At 42.2% G+C, this 16,307-nt stretch overlaps 1 long non-coding RNA gene across 1 annotated transcript; it reads right to left on the reverse strand.

Moving 5' to 3' along the window:
- Positions 1-4,557: 4,557 nt before the first annotated feature.
- On the reverse strand, positions 4,558-6,665 carry LOC120384160. Its single transcript, XR_005588649.1, has 3 exons — positions 6,563-6,665; positions 4,777-4,862; positions 4,558-4,694 (listed from the first exon to the last, which is right to left on the reverse strand). It is a non-coding gene; the product is annotated as an uncharacterized LOC120384160 (long non-coding RNA).
- Positions 6,666-16,307: the final 9,642 nt, after the last annotated feature.

Genomic DNA, 16,307 nt, shown 5'->3' on the forward strand with positions numbered 1-16,307 from the left:
AGTGAATGAAAGATAAAACGTACAGTTCTTTGCTCTAAGCTGAATTGCAACTCATAGGCTGTAATAAAGTGAAACAATTTAAGACAATAGAAGACAGACAGTCCCTATCACTGTGAGTTGGGGGAGTGGGGGGAGATTGATCACATCCTGCACCTGAGCTCATTAATAATATGCATCAGCAAATATGTGTGTCTCTTTTGTCTTTACATGCTATGTAGAATATTGTTACAAACATAACTTTCTTGCAAACTCAGGGCCTATCCCATTAGTTGAATGTTTCCCATTTCCTTCATACAATTAAGATAATTAAACAATTTGAGACTTCCATGCTACCTCAGAATAAAGGCCGTTTCATTGCTAGTGTTGGGTGAAATAGTCACCATGACATTGGGGCATATTTTGAATTTCAAGCCAGAATATTGCCGACATAGAGGGGAGCATTGATACAGAGCCAAAGGGTGCCACAGGAGGGACCACCAGATTCATGGATGGTTGCTAGTGGCAGGAAACCCTTGCACAGAGGCTAAGGGGGCAGTGGCTGCCAATGCTCTCCTTACTGACAAGCAGCAACAACAGAAGGGTTGTGCTGTAGTCATGCAGCCTATCCCTAGCTGGGAAGTGAGATTTCGTCCTGCCTAGTCCTGGTGCAGGAGCTTTTTGAATTTCACCTTCTATTTGATTTCACTATGAAAATGGTTTCCCCCTGTATTCAGGTTCTGTATCTTTCCTTTCCCCCTCCAAGCACAGCCTTTGCTGTGTGTGAAGATTTTTCACAGAACTGGCTCTCTAGGCAATGATTTTACAGAAATCCAGGGCCAGATTTTCAGTCATGCTCAGCACCCTCCTCACAGAGGCCAGAATATCAAGAGAGATCCGGTCCCATTTAGGCACCTAAATAAAGTTGTCAGATTTCCAAAAGTGCTTGCAAGCTCCTAATTAGAGCAGCAAAGAATCCCCCTCTGCTCCCCACTGAGAACAAACAGAAGTGACTGAGCACTGAGAGGTGGGGGGGACCGAACTGGGAACTGGTGGGTATTCATCTCATTTGAAAAACTACTAGCCTCTAACTTTCTTGCCATAGGGTGTTGACTTCCACATTCCGTCAGAATATTCTACTATATCACCGATATACATACAGTCAAACTAGGAAGGCTAAAAAATGTCATGCAGATCATATGTTAGATTTATTTTGAACCACTGATTTATTTGTGTTATAGCGGTCAGCCCACACTGCTGTAAGAATAGAGTCAATTAGCAGGACAGGCAACCAAGGCAACAATGGATATTGGAGGGGAAAAAAACATACGTTGTTAAACTGTCTTGAAATTGCGTAGTTTTGTTTCTGTTTTGTCAGTGCCTTGGCGAGAGTCTCGCATTGAAGCATCTTTATCTGGGAAATGCGGCCTCACACATTTTTTAAAACAGATTCTCTCTTATCACATGGCTTCATTTCATAAGTGCAACGTGAACTCAAGACCAATTTTACAAATTAAAGGTTTTTGCCCACCATATTAGTCACTATCATAATCGTGGGTTATGCACAAAGGAACAGTACTTTGTCAGTAAGGACCCAGGGTGTAAAATCCTACCTCAGACAAGTAAATGAACAAGCACACAATGCTAACAGTTTCTGACCATATTGCTTTGGAACTGTGTGCATTTAATTACACTAACTATTTAACTATGGGATCAGATTATACAAAATTATATATCACTCAAATCTCTATCGGGGTGTAAAGTCTGGCAAGTATTCTACCTGGGAAAGTGACATCATCTGCCTTTTTGTAAGCACAGAAATATATTTCCAGTGCTGACATAGTCTACATGTTGACCTAACAAAAAGAAAGACTCTCCCACCACGTTGCTCTGAAGTCACCTGGTTCTTCTGAATATATGCACCTTCAGGTGCAATCTATACAGTACACATGGCCGTTTGCACTAGGAGGCTTGCAGGTAGTCTAAACTATAGATGGGCCAGGATCAAAATTATATGAACATAAGAGACAAGGTGGATGAGATAGTATTTTTTTTTAGGACCAACTTCTGCAAGAGACACGCATACACAGCTTGAAAGCTTGTCTCTCTCACCAACAGAAGTTGGTTCAGTAAAAGATGACCTCACCCACCTTGCCTCTCTAATATCCTGGGACCAACATGGCTACACCACCACTGCATACTGTATGAATATAGTTAGTTATTCCTACATCCAAGCAGTGCAGACTTTTCATAGTTGCCCTCTGTAATACCAACCAATGTTATTTCCTTTTTATTATAAATAGGAATTCAACTAAAATGGATAAACTAATACCCACTGGCATGCTTTGTAACTGTAATCAGTGTTTTCCGGCAAAAAAAAATGCTTATCTGAAAATAGAGGTGCTAATTTTATCTTGTGAAAGTAGATATCTGTTTACGTTCCTCCAATTTCTAGAAAGATAACCAGAGCATATTATATCATCTGAATACAGCATCCTATGAGATCAAACAGAGTAATGTATACATATGCCAAGGTTGATTGAAGCGTTATTGGTGTTCACTTCCGCTTCACTAAGTATGTGTTTCATTGATATACGTAATTTGCCACTGCCATGAAAGAAATTCAAAGTCCTCTGTTTGTGCCAGTTGATTTCTATGATATCAGGAGGCTTTTAAAATAGGGATCCAAAATAGACGTGCCCTTGTCACCCTTGTGTTTCAGTTCTCTCCAACAGGAAATGGCACAGGTTCAATTTTTTTATACTGGAAGCTACATGTCGCTAGATAAGAATCACGTCTTCCCTATGACTAAGCACTGACATTTGAATGTTTAAAATATAGTCAAAATGATACATGGCAAACCCCACCTGAGACTGTTTTTCTTTGTCCAGAGTCCCACTTTCTAGCCTCTTGAAAGGGAAGGTGGAGTTCTCGAGGTTATGACATTGCTGTGTTATGTTATGGAAATGGATGTTTGCTTTATTCTTGTGTTCAGAGAAGTCGCTGCTACTGTCAGTGTATCATTTCCATGAAGACTGGGTTTTCCTGGTAGCTTGTTGGAAATGGACAACAGGTTTTCTATGTGGGTATACGCTGCAGGTTTGGGGATCAACGTTGCTTTTGCAAAATTAAGGATGTCAAATTTACATGTTAAAAATTTTAGCAGCATTGCCTTAGAATTAGTGTCTTCTAAAGAAAGAAAAACAGGTCTGACATTTATGGAGTGTGGTCGGACTTTGGCAGAAAACTCATGGAAGGAGGACAGATGGTTCAGAAAGTTGGCTATGGGCTACAGTGCCTTTCACTTCTAGGTCACCAGTTCAAATACAGCCTAGGTCAATAAGGGCAGAAAGCCATTTCCAACTAATGACTCTTTTTGTGGCCTATGAGAAAATTGCTGATGGGTTTCGATCCCCGTTCCTAATGGACAGCTGGTGTGAACCAGCCGCTTGGCTGGCAATCTCTGAACAGAGGCCAAAAGGACAGAATGGTGTGTGGAGACTGAACTACACACTTACTCCAGAGGTGATCACTCTGGGTCAATAACTGACATACATGGTCATATGAGCACCATGATTCTGGCTGTCTCCTGTATGGACATATGAAGGGACGGAAAGACTCCCTGTACCCTCTTTCCCACCCACCCTTGTGCACATGTGCAAGGGAAGCTATATGCTATCCCAAGACATGCTTTTATAAGCAGACTATTCTGAATCTGTACCCTTCCTGTGCCATCAGACATCACTTAGGCCATGAACAAGGCTCCACCTGTTTTTTTTAAAACAACATTTTATCTGAGAATTTGCAGATTATTAAAATTCAAAGACAAGTCCTCAGCATAAAATCAAGTAAATCAGAGATGGTGAAGACATTTAAAAGAGTCCAACCTCTAGAATCAAAGGATATAGTTCCCTTCAGAGGCCTATCAGATAGTAAACTTATTCTGTATTTTGGGTCAAAGTCTGCTGTCAATCACATCAGTGGAACCTCTTATCCAGCAAAATGCTTAGTCACGTGCTTAACTTTAAATACACGAGTAGTCCCATTGATTTCAAATGGGCCTACTCATGTGTTTAACATTAAGCTCATGTTTAAGTGTTTTGCTTGATCAGAGCCTACAATAATTGATGCTGCATAGCCGTAACAGAGCAGAATTTGGCAATTTCTTTTAACCAAGAGGTTAATATAATCAATGGCCCTCTACCGAATCGTTAAGATAAATTCAGTAGATCTGAACTGTATGGAATTACAGAGCCCTGTACATGTAATAAAACCAACCACTCACATAGAACAGCTAGGTGTTACTACTGTCTCCTTTGATTATTAATTATTATTAATAATAATAATTTTTCAGTAGAACCCAAAACTTGCTAGATTCCCTACAGATAGATAGGAAGACAGTACCTGACCTGAAGCATTTACTGTATCAAAGACAAAAAGGGTGGGAATGAGATTCAGTATAAGAGCAAAGTGGTTTGGTTTATGACTGACAGACCTATTGTTACTTCCACTTTGGATTTTCTGTCCTTATTGTATGTATAATCTACCCTCAAACCCCGGTCTACCTACCCATAATTAGCTGGCTAACTCCACAGGCATTAGGACAGAACTGGGTCTTCAGGCGGGACTCGAAAGAGGAGAGGATGGTGTTCTTGTGGAATAACTCAAGAAGGATGTTCCATCTACAGACAGCAACGTAAGCAGTGGCACAGACACCACTGTGAGAGAAGTGAAGAAAGGAGATATGGAGGCTGGCACCATTGACAGAGCAAAAGAGAGAAGATCAAACAGTGCTGATACCTTTGAAGATTCCTCTGTGGAATGATAACGTATGAGTTGTGTTATAGAAATCTAGGAACACTTTTCCACATCATGATGCATATTTCCTAGAAATCAAGGGCCAAATTTTCTCTGATTACATGTATGCAAACTCATTGAAGCTGGACCCAGGAATTTGTTCAGTAATTTTTACTAGGAACAGCACATGCAATTTGTAATATTACACTATATTTTATAAGTATTTTATCCCTAGTATAGGCCTTATCTCATATCTTAAAACTCCATGTTTTCTATATATTTTAAAATTGCAAAATGCTCTTATTGCCCTTTGATTTTGGAATTCACCAAAAACATCAGGATAACACATAATCCATTTTATCTAACACCACAGCTTATATGGGAAACCAAAAGAATACATCTTGCAAACGAAAATAAACAACAAACCTAAAATTCCTGGAACAAAGAGATAAACCCCCCACAAATTCTTAAGCAACAGAAGTCTCCAAAGCAATTTTCCCAGTTATAAAAAGCAAAAATAACTGTCTCCAACATACTTTTTCCCCTTACAAATGTTATACACAAGCAAGTGATAAAAGCTGTACCACTACGTAAAGTTTAGAAGAGATGGAAGCAGATTCATCTATACTGGCAAGGGTTTGTCTCCCAATCTCATTTTAAGTTCCCTATGATTGTAGGTATAGGTTTTGCTTTCTTAACTGGAGAGGGGGAAAGGAAGGCTTTGTAACAATATAGAAAGCTTCAGTTTCTGCAGTGTTGCAGGATCTCTGCTGCTCTTTCCACTTTAAAACACTGCAAATCAGCCATTGCTTCAGAGTTTTTGCTGAAGGTGGCTAAATGGGGCTTATTAATTCTGAGAACTCAGGGCCAGTTTCTGCACTTATTAACACTTTTAAACTAGTAGATTTTTGTGTGTGGAAAATTGTCAAGAAAAACCAGAGGTTTACACTGTAGATGGCAGGTGTCTGGTGTCAGATATTTACTGTTCTCTTATGTATCTGTTAACAAAATATAAATAATGTGAATTAAGAAACACAGATAAGCTTGTGAGATATCTTGGGGTCCCAATCATGCCCCCACTGAAATCAATGGCAAAATTCTAGCGGGAGGAAGAATGAGTGCCTAATTAAAAAAAAAAAAAAAAAGCATGTGAAATTGATTCTTAAGTAAAGAACAAGAAACTCGAGTTATGCTGGCTTCTTGAGCCTCTCTCTATCTTCACCGGTCTTGAGCATTTCCAAGTAATTTAGGACCCGATACAAAGTTCACTGAAGAAAATGAAATAACTTCAATAGGCTTTGGATCAAGCAAATAGAGACTTAAGTAAAACCCAGCTCAATACTGTAATCATCTGAGGTAGACAGGAGAATATCATCCAGACTCTAAACACCCAGGTTTTTATTAAATCCATCCCGCTGTTGATAAGAAGTCTATGTGTGGAGATAGAGATGCTATTTGTGCCTGACGCTGTACTCTAGTTTTTCAGATAGTGCAGAGGCAGTCAGCCTACCAGCAGAGGGAGCACAAGGTAACTATTAGCATCAACAAATGCATGGCTGGTGACATTTCCAATGCGTATGAAAAAAGGAAATGAGGAAGAAAAAAAATCAATATCTAAATGTGCTAATGCGCATCAGCTGACAATTCAGCCCCACAATTCTAACTTCGGCCATGTTTACATTACAAAGTTCAGTTGATACACGTTACATTGGTGTGCAGCTGCCAGAGTTTGTATATCACTCGGGCGCATGCACGCTTGGATGCCTGCGTCAGCGCTGCACATACTTACCAGGTATGCACCAATGCAAAGAGCAGAGCATGGGTAGGTATTCTAGTGTGCCCTACCCCACTGTCTGGCTCAATGTCTAGTGGAGCATTTCCAGTGTTGTGTGGACTGTGACTCTCATTCAAGGAGGTGTTGTTATTGCGTCGCTGTAATGGGGTGCTTACATTGGCAGGAGACAAATTGCGATGTAGACACGTGCACAACGAGGTCTACACAACCTAACTTTGTGGCATAGACCAGGGCTCATTATTAGCTTCCAAAGTTAAAGACAGGAGATAAAGCCCTGAGATTCAGCACCAAAAATGCCTCTACAGCAGGTCTTTGAAGTTGACACTACATTAATGCATTAACAAGGCTAAGGAATCTGTTATGGGGAATATGTAATGTTGCAAAATAAAGAAACAAAAGCCTGGGTAGTATTGGATTCTATAGGAAAAATACAATTGAAAAAGTCATCTGTTTGGAGTTGTTAACGATGGTCTTCCATAACACACTGTGCCATGATCAAAGATTCATATATACACGGTATTAACGTTTTTGATCCTTGCTTTATAAACAACACTTACAATAATGATAAATCGCCATAGTGCTCTGATAAGGGATTGTTATTTCAAAGTTACAGGAGTCCTTCTATAGGGCAGAGATAACCAGCTCCATAGCTTCAAAAGTAGTTTTCTGCACAGTCATTATAGCAAGCTAATTTGGTATTGCAACATTCATTTTCTTGTGTAGCTCTACAAAGTGTTTTAAGATTATTTTTTATTTAAAAACTGACATCCTTTTTTAATCAAAAACTGTGATGCATGTTACAAAAAGACACCCAAAACAGAGGGGTACGATTCCTTTGCTCTTAGCTGAGATTTCCCAAACGTCTCTCTAATGCAGTACAGCAGGGTGAAATGCCCCCTGCCCCTCCCCCTTTGCAGAAGGCTTGTGCAGAGAAAAATATATGGAGAAAATAATAAAAATGAAAAGATGCAGCAGGTCTTTTAGGTTTTGTCTTTTTTAAATTCCTCGTTTAAAAAAAAATGTCCATCAGGAATGGGAGAAAAGCATCGGCTGGCTCTTTCCTTACATAGGAAAGAGAAGGACTTGGAAGAAGGAAGTCATGCAGCTATTACCCTCTCTGCAACACTTCTAAGGTTAAAGGGATAAAAATCCATCAATTTGTAAGGCCTGACCTTGCAGTGTTGGTTTTCATCTGAATTCAGATGTGCGGGATTAACCCAGTGAAGTTTACATGACACTGATGTAAAAGCTGCATTACAGGGCCTTCCAGCAAATTACATTAATTGGAATCTTTAATCTGGGGTGGGGAGGGGGTGTAGAGGGACCTTATCTGACGTGCAGCATATAATAAACAGATGTCTCCTAACCCAGATTAATAATAAATGCCACCTTACTTTGCAGCTAATTTTGCAACCATTTTTACCAGCACTGAGAATTGGGCCGATAGCAGTTCCCTAACAACCTTATACAGTAAGCCACAAGATACAGAAAATTCCCAGTTAGGGCCAAATTTTGATCTCAGTTACACTGGTGTAAATTTCTGATCACTCCAGATTTATGTCACCACAACAGAGGTCGAAATATGGCCCCTTGACTTAGTGTTCCTATGTTATCCCTTACTAGTAGCTGGAAGCTCATACTGTCGCATAGTTGTGGCAGCTGGGCCAAGTAATCCACCATCTATGCAGCCCCTACCTCAGACAACCAATGACATTGTTGCATGAAAATTAGCTGCAAAGTAAGGTTGGTGATTGGTTGAGTTACCTTTGATATCACAATGGCCTCTGACTCTTGGTATGGCATAGACCAGCAACCTCTGGCACGTGGGTTGCCAGGGTTAGCACCCTGGCAGGCCGGGCCAGTTTGTTTACCTGCCACGTTGGCAGGTTCGGCCGATCATGGCTCCCACTGGCCACGGTTTGCCGTCCCAGGCCAATGGGGGCAGCGGGAAGCGGCGCGGGCGAGGAATGTGCTGGCCGCGGCTTCCCACCACCCCCATTGGCCTGGGACAGCAAACTGCGGCCAGTGGGAGCCGCGATCGGCCGAACCTGCCAACACAGCAGCTAACAAATGGGCCCGGCCCGCCAGTGTGCTTACCCAGGCAAGCCACGTGCCAGAGGTTGCCAACCCCTGGCATAGGCACATGACTTACTATAGCCGTACACTGCATGGGTGTAATTCGTAAAGCCAAAATGGCCAAGAACTTAAAAACTGGACAGTAACCAACTGTGAAACCCAGTGATGATTCAACCTGGGGATATTCTAAACAAAAAAGAGCTCACAGCCATGCTGGTAGCTTTTTCCATCACTTCACACTGACTCAACAGACATTCAGGCGTCACAATGACACTTACCTACAAAGCCACCCCAATCCCTTTGCAGTAAAATAAGCAGAGTTTGAAGACAGTAAAAAAACAGGAGATTAAAATATAAGTTAGTTTGGCCTGAAGAACAGCAGCAGCATAGGGCCCATTGCTTAGGTGCTGGAACTAGGAGTGCTGCTGCTTCACCTGGCTTGAAGTGGTTCCCATCATATACAGGTTTTACAGTTTGGTTCAATGGCTCTCAGCACCCCCTCTATAAAAATTGTTCCAGTAAATTAAATGTGACCATTTGTTCCTTTAGAATGGTTCAGGCTCCAGTTAGCCATGATGGCTTTTTTGCCACTTCTTGCAGTGACCATTTACTACAGTGGTGACACACACAGAGCAATAGAAGGATTAAAAAACCACTTTAATATCAGCTTCCAGCTAGCTCCTCCTCTAAAGAGGCAAGGAGAAGGGAAACAGTGTACGAATTCAGCCCTTAGAAAACCTTAATTCATCCCCCTTGTGGGTAGGCCTTATGATACAGTTCTTCCCACAGATCCTTTGTCCCAATCTATTCCCACCACCAGGTCCAAATCGCATCTGCTCTGTATTCTAGTCACGCAGCTTTCTTCTCCGCCTTGCCAGGGGGGCACTGAGAGCATAGGAGAGGCAGCATTCCTGCTCTTGGTTGTAGTGCCAGCCCACAACAGCAATCGCGGCGAAAGGCCTGCTCCAGGCTGGAGCATGCCCAGAGCAAATAGAAAGTTCAGAGAATTTAGCTGCAGTCTAGCAAGTCTCTACTGAGCATGTGTGAACTGTGATTTTTTCAAAGGTTAGCAACTTGGCCAAATTTCAAGCATGGGGGCACAAGAGCATCTCAAAGAAAAGGTCACCAGATATTTGTTAACATAGGCAAAAGAACATTGCCTCCCCTACCTCGTGCTCAGATGTGGCTGAACCATTTTGGCTAAAATTTTCCAAATAAATTCAGCCTGGGGCAGAAACCCAGCACAGAAAATTTCAGTCAAAACAGAAAAAGTTAGGCAAAGTTATAAGAAACTGAAATCAGGGGTCTTATTATAGGAAGTATCAGGCAAGCTTAATACCAGCTCTGCCTAAAAGACACAGGCACACCCACCCCTTGTGGACAAGTCTGATAGAAAATAATCTTTGTATAGGGCTTTTGAACCATCTTGTCAAGTAGAATAAGGAATTATATTCTTTCTACAGAAAGGTTCAAAACCACTATCATTTTCAAACGGTTTTTAGGACTAATGTCTAGGAGAAGCCTATTCCATTTCTATAGAACCCCATTGAATTAACCCCGTCCAGTTCTGTAGGACTTTTACATAACGGGTGTGCCTGTGAAGCTACCTCAGTGGACTTGCAGATCTGAATTTAGCCCTGCTGTCTCCAGAGGATACATTTACAAATAGACACTGATGTTCTTAGTTTCTTGAGGCAGCCAAAATGAGAGCAGAACAAAGCTGGGATGCAAACGAAAACCTACTAGTGAGTACAGCTAAATAAAGAAATGATTATTTTGTTATGGAAACCAATGCAGGAAATCTTGAATTAGTCAGTAATTCCTGACCTCTCATTGCACCGCTGGAAAAAAGTGCATATTGTGAGAATGTATTTGAAGCTTATGTCGTAAAAATGAAAAATATTTAGACATACAGTCTAAGCCTTAAACACTTTTCACTAGGAAAAACCCCTCCATATAGTATTTTAAAATTAGGACAATATCTGATTTCTGCGAACACCAAGCCTAGTTAATTTTCAGCAGCCAACTCAATCACTGAGAACATAGCAAAGGCTTTAGTAGCTATTGTGAATGAACCTTGTAGTAATTGTTTCCATGCATCCTCATTAACATGACGAGCAACACAAACAACAACAAAGGCTGCTATGTACTGTGTGCCAATCAGGAGGTTATTCCAAAAGAAACTTCTTCTGGCCTGCAGAATTTTTTTCTGTGTTTCCCACTGGAAGGAATATCGTCATTAAATGGGATTATAACACAACATTGCATTGCTTTATTTTTAAATTGCACCTTTAAGTATCAAAGCATTGGTATGCTTCCTATGGCTAAGTATCATTAAGCATAAAGTTCTGGAGAACACTCAGTGCAGGACAGGGAGAATGAGGAGATATGAACATCAGACTGGTAGGCACCTCTTTGATCATCAAATCCAGACCCCAGATACTGCAGGCAACCCTGTCATATAATCCATCATATAATTCATAAATGTATTAAACTCCATCTTAAAACTAGTTTGGTTGTTTGCCCCCAATCCTCTTTGAAGGAAGTTATAGAGTAGGGAAGTGATACTCGGACCTCAGTGGTTGAGGAGCCAAATTAGCAATCAGCATTACCCAAAAGAACCACAGTAGTGTGAAATCAGTGTTTCATTTACTATTATTCTGTATATATTCTACAGCAAAATGACTGACCAAGTATTCTACAATTGGTTAGTAACACAGTAAAACATCCTGATTGGTTAATGACTTAGATGGGTTAATAATTAAATCACACCGTGTTTTAATATCACATGCTGCAAAAGAGCTGCAGGAGACACATTAAAGAGCCACTGGCGGCTCCAGCGCTTCAGTCTGAGTATCACTGGCGTAGGGTGAGGAAACAGCCAATTAGCATAACAACAGAAGTTGCACTTGGTGGACTCTGGAATCCTGCAGTGACAGATGATTAGAATGTTCAGAGCCATTTTCATTCAAGGATCTCCATTTTTACAAAGAAGGGCGACCATCAACATCCACATTTTAGAGATGGGGACGCTGAGCGGTTCAGCAAGGTACTAAAGCGTGTGTTTAACGTCAAGCGCACAAGTAATGCCAATTAAGTCAATGACCCTACACTCATGCTTAAAGGTTATGCGTGCATTTTCCAAACAAAAACTTTTTCAGTGTTTCAGTTCAAAACAGCTTCTTGTTCCCAAGTGTATTGCGGTGGTGCATGATGGCCAGCGAACCGAAAAATTAATAATTTGCACAACTCTGTTTAAAATGATCCTTCTCTTACTGTGCTTCTAACAAAGCCTGAAAAGAACGCAGGTTTCCCTAGTATCTGCTTCCTCATTAATGCACCATCTGCAAGTAAAAGTCCATCAGTACTGAACTGTGTAGGGCCGACATTAAACAGTGAATCTTCGCTGTGCACCAGATTATTAACTCAGATAAGCTTTGGGCCATATGCTACTAGCATTTTTCCCTCTAGCCACCTGTATGGCCAAACGACAGGCGCACTCATGAAAAGGAACAGAAATTCTGCCCATGACTATGTAGAATATTATGAAGTAGCCAGGCAAGGGTTCCATTTACTCATTTTGGCATCTTGCAAAATCTATGTCATCAAAATTTTGCCTTTAAGGCTCAGCTCTGAGGAAGGGGTGGAGCGTCAGTGCATCTCAGTACAGGAAGCATTGAGTGACACTGCCTCAGAGATTCCCCTTTAGAGGCACGAGGCCCTCCACAGCTCAGCCCTGTTCATTGAGAGGGAATTAGGGGGTGGCGGGAAGGAATAATTTGCAACACCCTTTTACGGGATGGGGGACGCACTCCTCCCCCAGCCATGCACACTTCCTGCTAGCTCTATGGGCTAGCGCACACACAGAACAGAGCACGGATGGTACCGTTTTTAGGGCAGTAACCTATGATTTGGGAGACCGTGACTCAGTTCCTAGTTCTATCATAGATTCCCTGTGTGAGCTTGGGAAAGTCACTTGGCTGCTCTGTGCCTCAGTTTCCCACCTGGGGAAAAAGGGGCTAACTGCCCTGCCTCTCAAGGGTGTGGTGAGGGTAAATTAATTAAAGACTGCGAGGTGCTTAGATACTATGCTAATAGAGGCAGTATAGATAGTATGTTATTTACTGTGTGTATTCCCCTAGCACCTATCATGGAGTAATGACAAATTGTGCTAGGCACTGTACAAACACAAAGATGGTCCCTGCCCCACAGCGCTTACAATCTACATATAAGACAAAAAACAATGGATGGATACAGACAAACAAGGGAACAGGGAAACAATAGGGGAGAGGGGCAAAAAAGTCCAGGTGAGAAGAGTGAGTAATGAAGACACTCAACAATCTATCAATGGCAGAACAGGCAGGGTGGAAGTGGCAGAGAGAAAACAAGTGGTCATCAGCCCTAGATTGGAAGTCATGGAAAGGCTGAGTGACAAGGCATGGGCAGGTGCTCAAGGGCAATGCTGAAAGAGACCAGACGATGGGGGAACTCAGCAACAGAGAGACCAGAGAGACATCACGACATAGTGAAGACCAGTTTGGTGAGTGGAAGAGTTGAACCAGGGCTGCAAGTCAAATGAAGAGGTGAGGGCATGGACATGTGCAGCTCAGGGGTTGGAAATGGTCATTGATGAGTGTTGGAGATTGTGAGGGGAGGGAGAGAGAGCCAGGAGTCAAGGTCTGAGAGGAAGGCTGAAAGAGAGGGATTGGGTGGATGGTAGATGACAGCACTCTGGAGGGGGAGAGGGAAGGTCAGATGAAGTGCGGTTCTAAAGAGTGGGCAGGTTGAGGAGAGAGGGGTTGGAAGCAGCATGAAGGGGAGAGGAGCAGCCCACCACACCCACCACACCGTCTGATCCAGGGCAGGGAGAGTGGGAGAAGGAAAGGCCTCTGTAAGAGAGGGCAGATACAGATGCCACGTCCGGCAAAAGGATCCAGGTCTCTGCGAGAGCCGGGAGCTGGAGGGAGAGAGATATTGACAGATCATGGATGGCTGTGATCTTTTTAGAGATGGACTGGGCAGCAAGAGAGGGGGAGGTGGGCGGGTGGATGGGCAGCAGGTTACGAGTGGTGGCAAGAGAGGAGCAGATGTGAGGGTGGGGATGGAGAGAAGGCTGAGGCTGGGGCAAATGCCACCAGGGGTGAGGAGGAGGATGTGGGACCTAGATCAGTGCTGATGGGAGGAGATCGGGTGGAGAGGGAAAGAGGAGCAGGCAGAGCTGTGGGAACTACAGAGGATGAGAGTAAGAGGAGATGGAGCCAATGGAGGGAAGGGAAAGGATGGATGTTAAGATGCAGAAGAGGAGTGAGGAGAAAGCCATGGGTGAGCAGCAGATAGATAAAATTATTACACACACACACAGTCTGAAGTCCCAGCTGTCTGGGATGGGCATGCCCCACACATACCCCAGACACATTCATTCACTTCCAATGGGGAACATCTCCCGCACAACCTCTGAGCTCCCTTGGTCTGGGTAGCCCTAACATAGCTCTAGCCACATGAGGTTGGGTGTGCTGGGGAGGGAAAAACCTCACTGCCCCACAACTGCCCTGATAGTCTGATGAGGGCTAAGCACAATCTAGCCAACGCTGTCTTCTCAAAGAAGGAAGTGGCGCTATTTGACATTTTGCTCCTGTACCCATGATTCCAGTGCTTTGATTGGATTCTAAAAAAACAGGAGACCAAACAGTCTGCTTTCGGTATGTCCATAACTTACCAGCTAAGCCGCTATTTATCTCTCTCAACCAAGATCTAAGTTGTGATGTTTATTTCAACCATTCTGGGGGCGGAGAAGATTCTCTGTGAAGATTTCCCAGTTATTTCCTTTTTGTTCCTTTTTACAAGCATTTTCTACAGCTGCATGCCTGTCATCTGGTCACGGAATTGGAGAGAGGGAGAGCCAAATAGCGTGAGTCCCCAAATTAATCCGACTTAAAAGGTTACAACAATCTGATGGGCAGTGAAATAGTCACTGTTTCCACAGGTCCTAGGGAATAGCGTGCTGATGCATTTTTTCATGGCGTGCAAAGAAAAAAGTGGATGCTAGGTAAACTTGCGTTCTTTCCAAGCTCTGTTAGAAACACATTGAGGAGGATCTTATTTTCATTCCCTTTCTTTCCCCTTCGCCAGAGACACTAAGCAACCCCACCACCACCTTTCTATAACATAACAAAAATAGTACAATTAAAACATGCCAATCTAAGATAGGTAGAGTCCTGGCCAAACAGGGGCGATGCGTGTTGTGTGGGGAATGGTAATAAACATTGCAGTCGACAGTATAAGCTGAGGGGAAAGAAAAAGGAGTTTTTTAAAAGGTGTTTAGTTGGGAAATGGATGGAGCAAAATAGAGATCAACCAGTACCTATGCTCTATGACCGATGACAGAGGCACTCCTGCTTTCTGATTACTAAGCACACACTGTCTTCCCAGGGTTCCACACTGCTGGTGAAAGTCCGTTGCAAAACTCCCATTGCTTTCAGTGGGGCTAGGATTATTTTAATTAGTCAACATAGCAAGTCAACATTTGCCAAGTAGAAAAGGACTCGAGTCACAGAGATAGTCCCAAGCTGCAAATTTTGGTTCTAAATGCAAGATTTCCCTAACGTTCAGAGGTAAATATGGCCCACCACTAATTCTAGAAAATAAAAATGAGAAACTACAGCAAAATATTTCTTAACTGAGATCTGGGCTTAGTTGTGATGTAAACAAATATTCATAGAGCAAAGGGGACAATTTTCTGGCTAATAATAAATTTTCTGGAAAAAATGCATGGGTGGGGGGGACTATTTGCAAATTTGGGTTGAATTCGGTGAATACTTTCAGCCGAAAATAAACAGACAACAAAATTTTCTGAGATGTTGAATCAGTTCGTTTAGAAAAAAAACACAAAATGATCTGTTGTGAAAATGTCATTTCAATTTGCCATTTCACTTTTAAAATGTTGATTCGATTAGACATTCTGAATATTTCGTTTTGTCCCGAACAAGATTTCTGTTTTATTTCAGCAAGGGAAAAAAAATCAGTTTCAGTTTGACACAAACCAATTTTTTTCTTTCAGATTTTCCTGTTCAGCCAATGAACTGAAAATCAATTATTCCCTCGGCTCTTATTCATTCATTTCTTTTTACCTTTTTAGCAACTGAAATTTACTTATCACTATGGGTTTATGAAATACAGAACATGGAGAACATTTTCAGTGGAGTGAATTAGATCCTAGAACGTGCCACAGATTGCAGGCCAGAACTGAGGTGCGATAGCTCTTACTTATCTTTGGTAGTAAGCTCCTAAGAGCAAGGAATACAGGGAGGAGTCCTTAGATTTTCATCTAGTCTAGAGGGCATGTGGGTGAGTGATCCTCATTAGCTATCATTACAGTTGGGGTTTCTTTGTTCAAGCCTTTGCTTTGGATTCAAACACTGAAAGTGAGAATCACGTTATTGTAGACTCCTGTATTCGCCACAAATCTTCTCCTTGGAGATTACTACCAAAGGGAACGTGGGCTATTTTTGGACACTCGCGGTGTATTCCAAGCCATAATTCAGACTAGATTCCCACAGGCATACGCAACAAGCAAGTCGAGAGTCTATTTAACCCGGGAGAACAATCCAAACAGTTTGTAGTTTATTGCCCTGATATGTTTAGCATCTCTTTTCAAAATTGGAAT

The sequence above is a fragment of the Mauremys reevesii genome, linkage group 16 (assembly GCF_016161935.1).
Source record: "Mauremys reevesii isolate NIE-2019 linkage group 16, ASM1616193v1, whole genome shotgun sequence".
Classification (NCBI taxonomy): domain Eukaryota; kingdom Metazoa; phylum Chordata; order Testudines; family Geoemydidae; genus Mauremys; species Mauremys reevesii.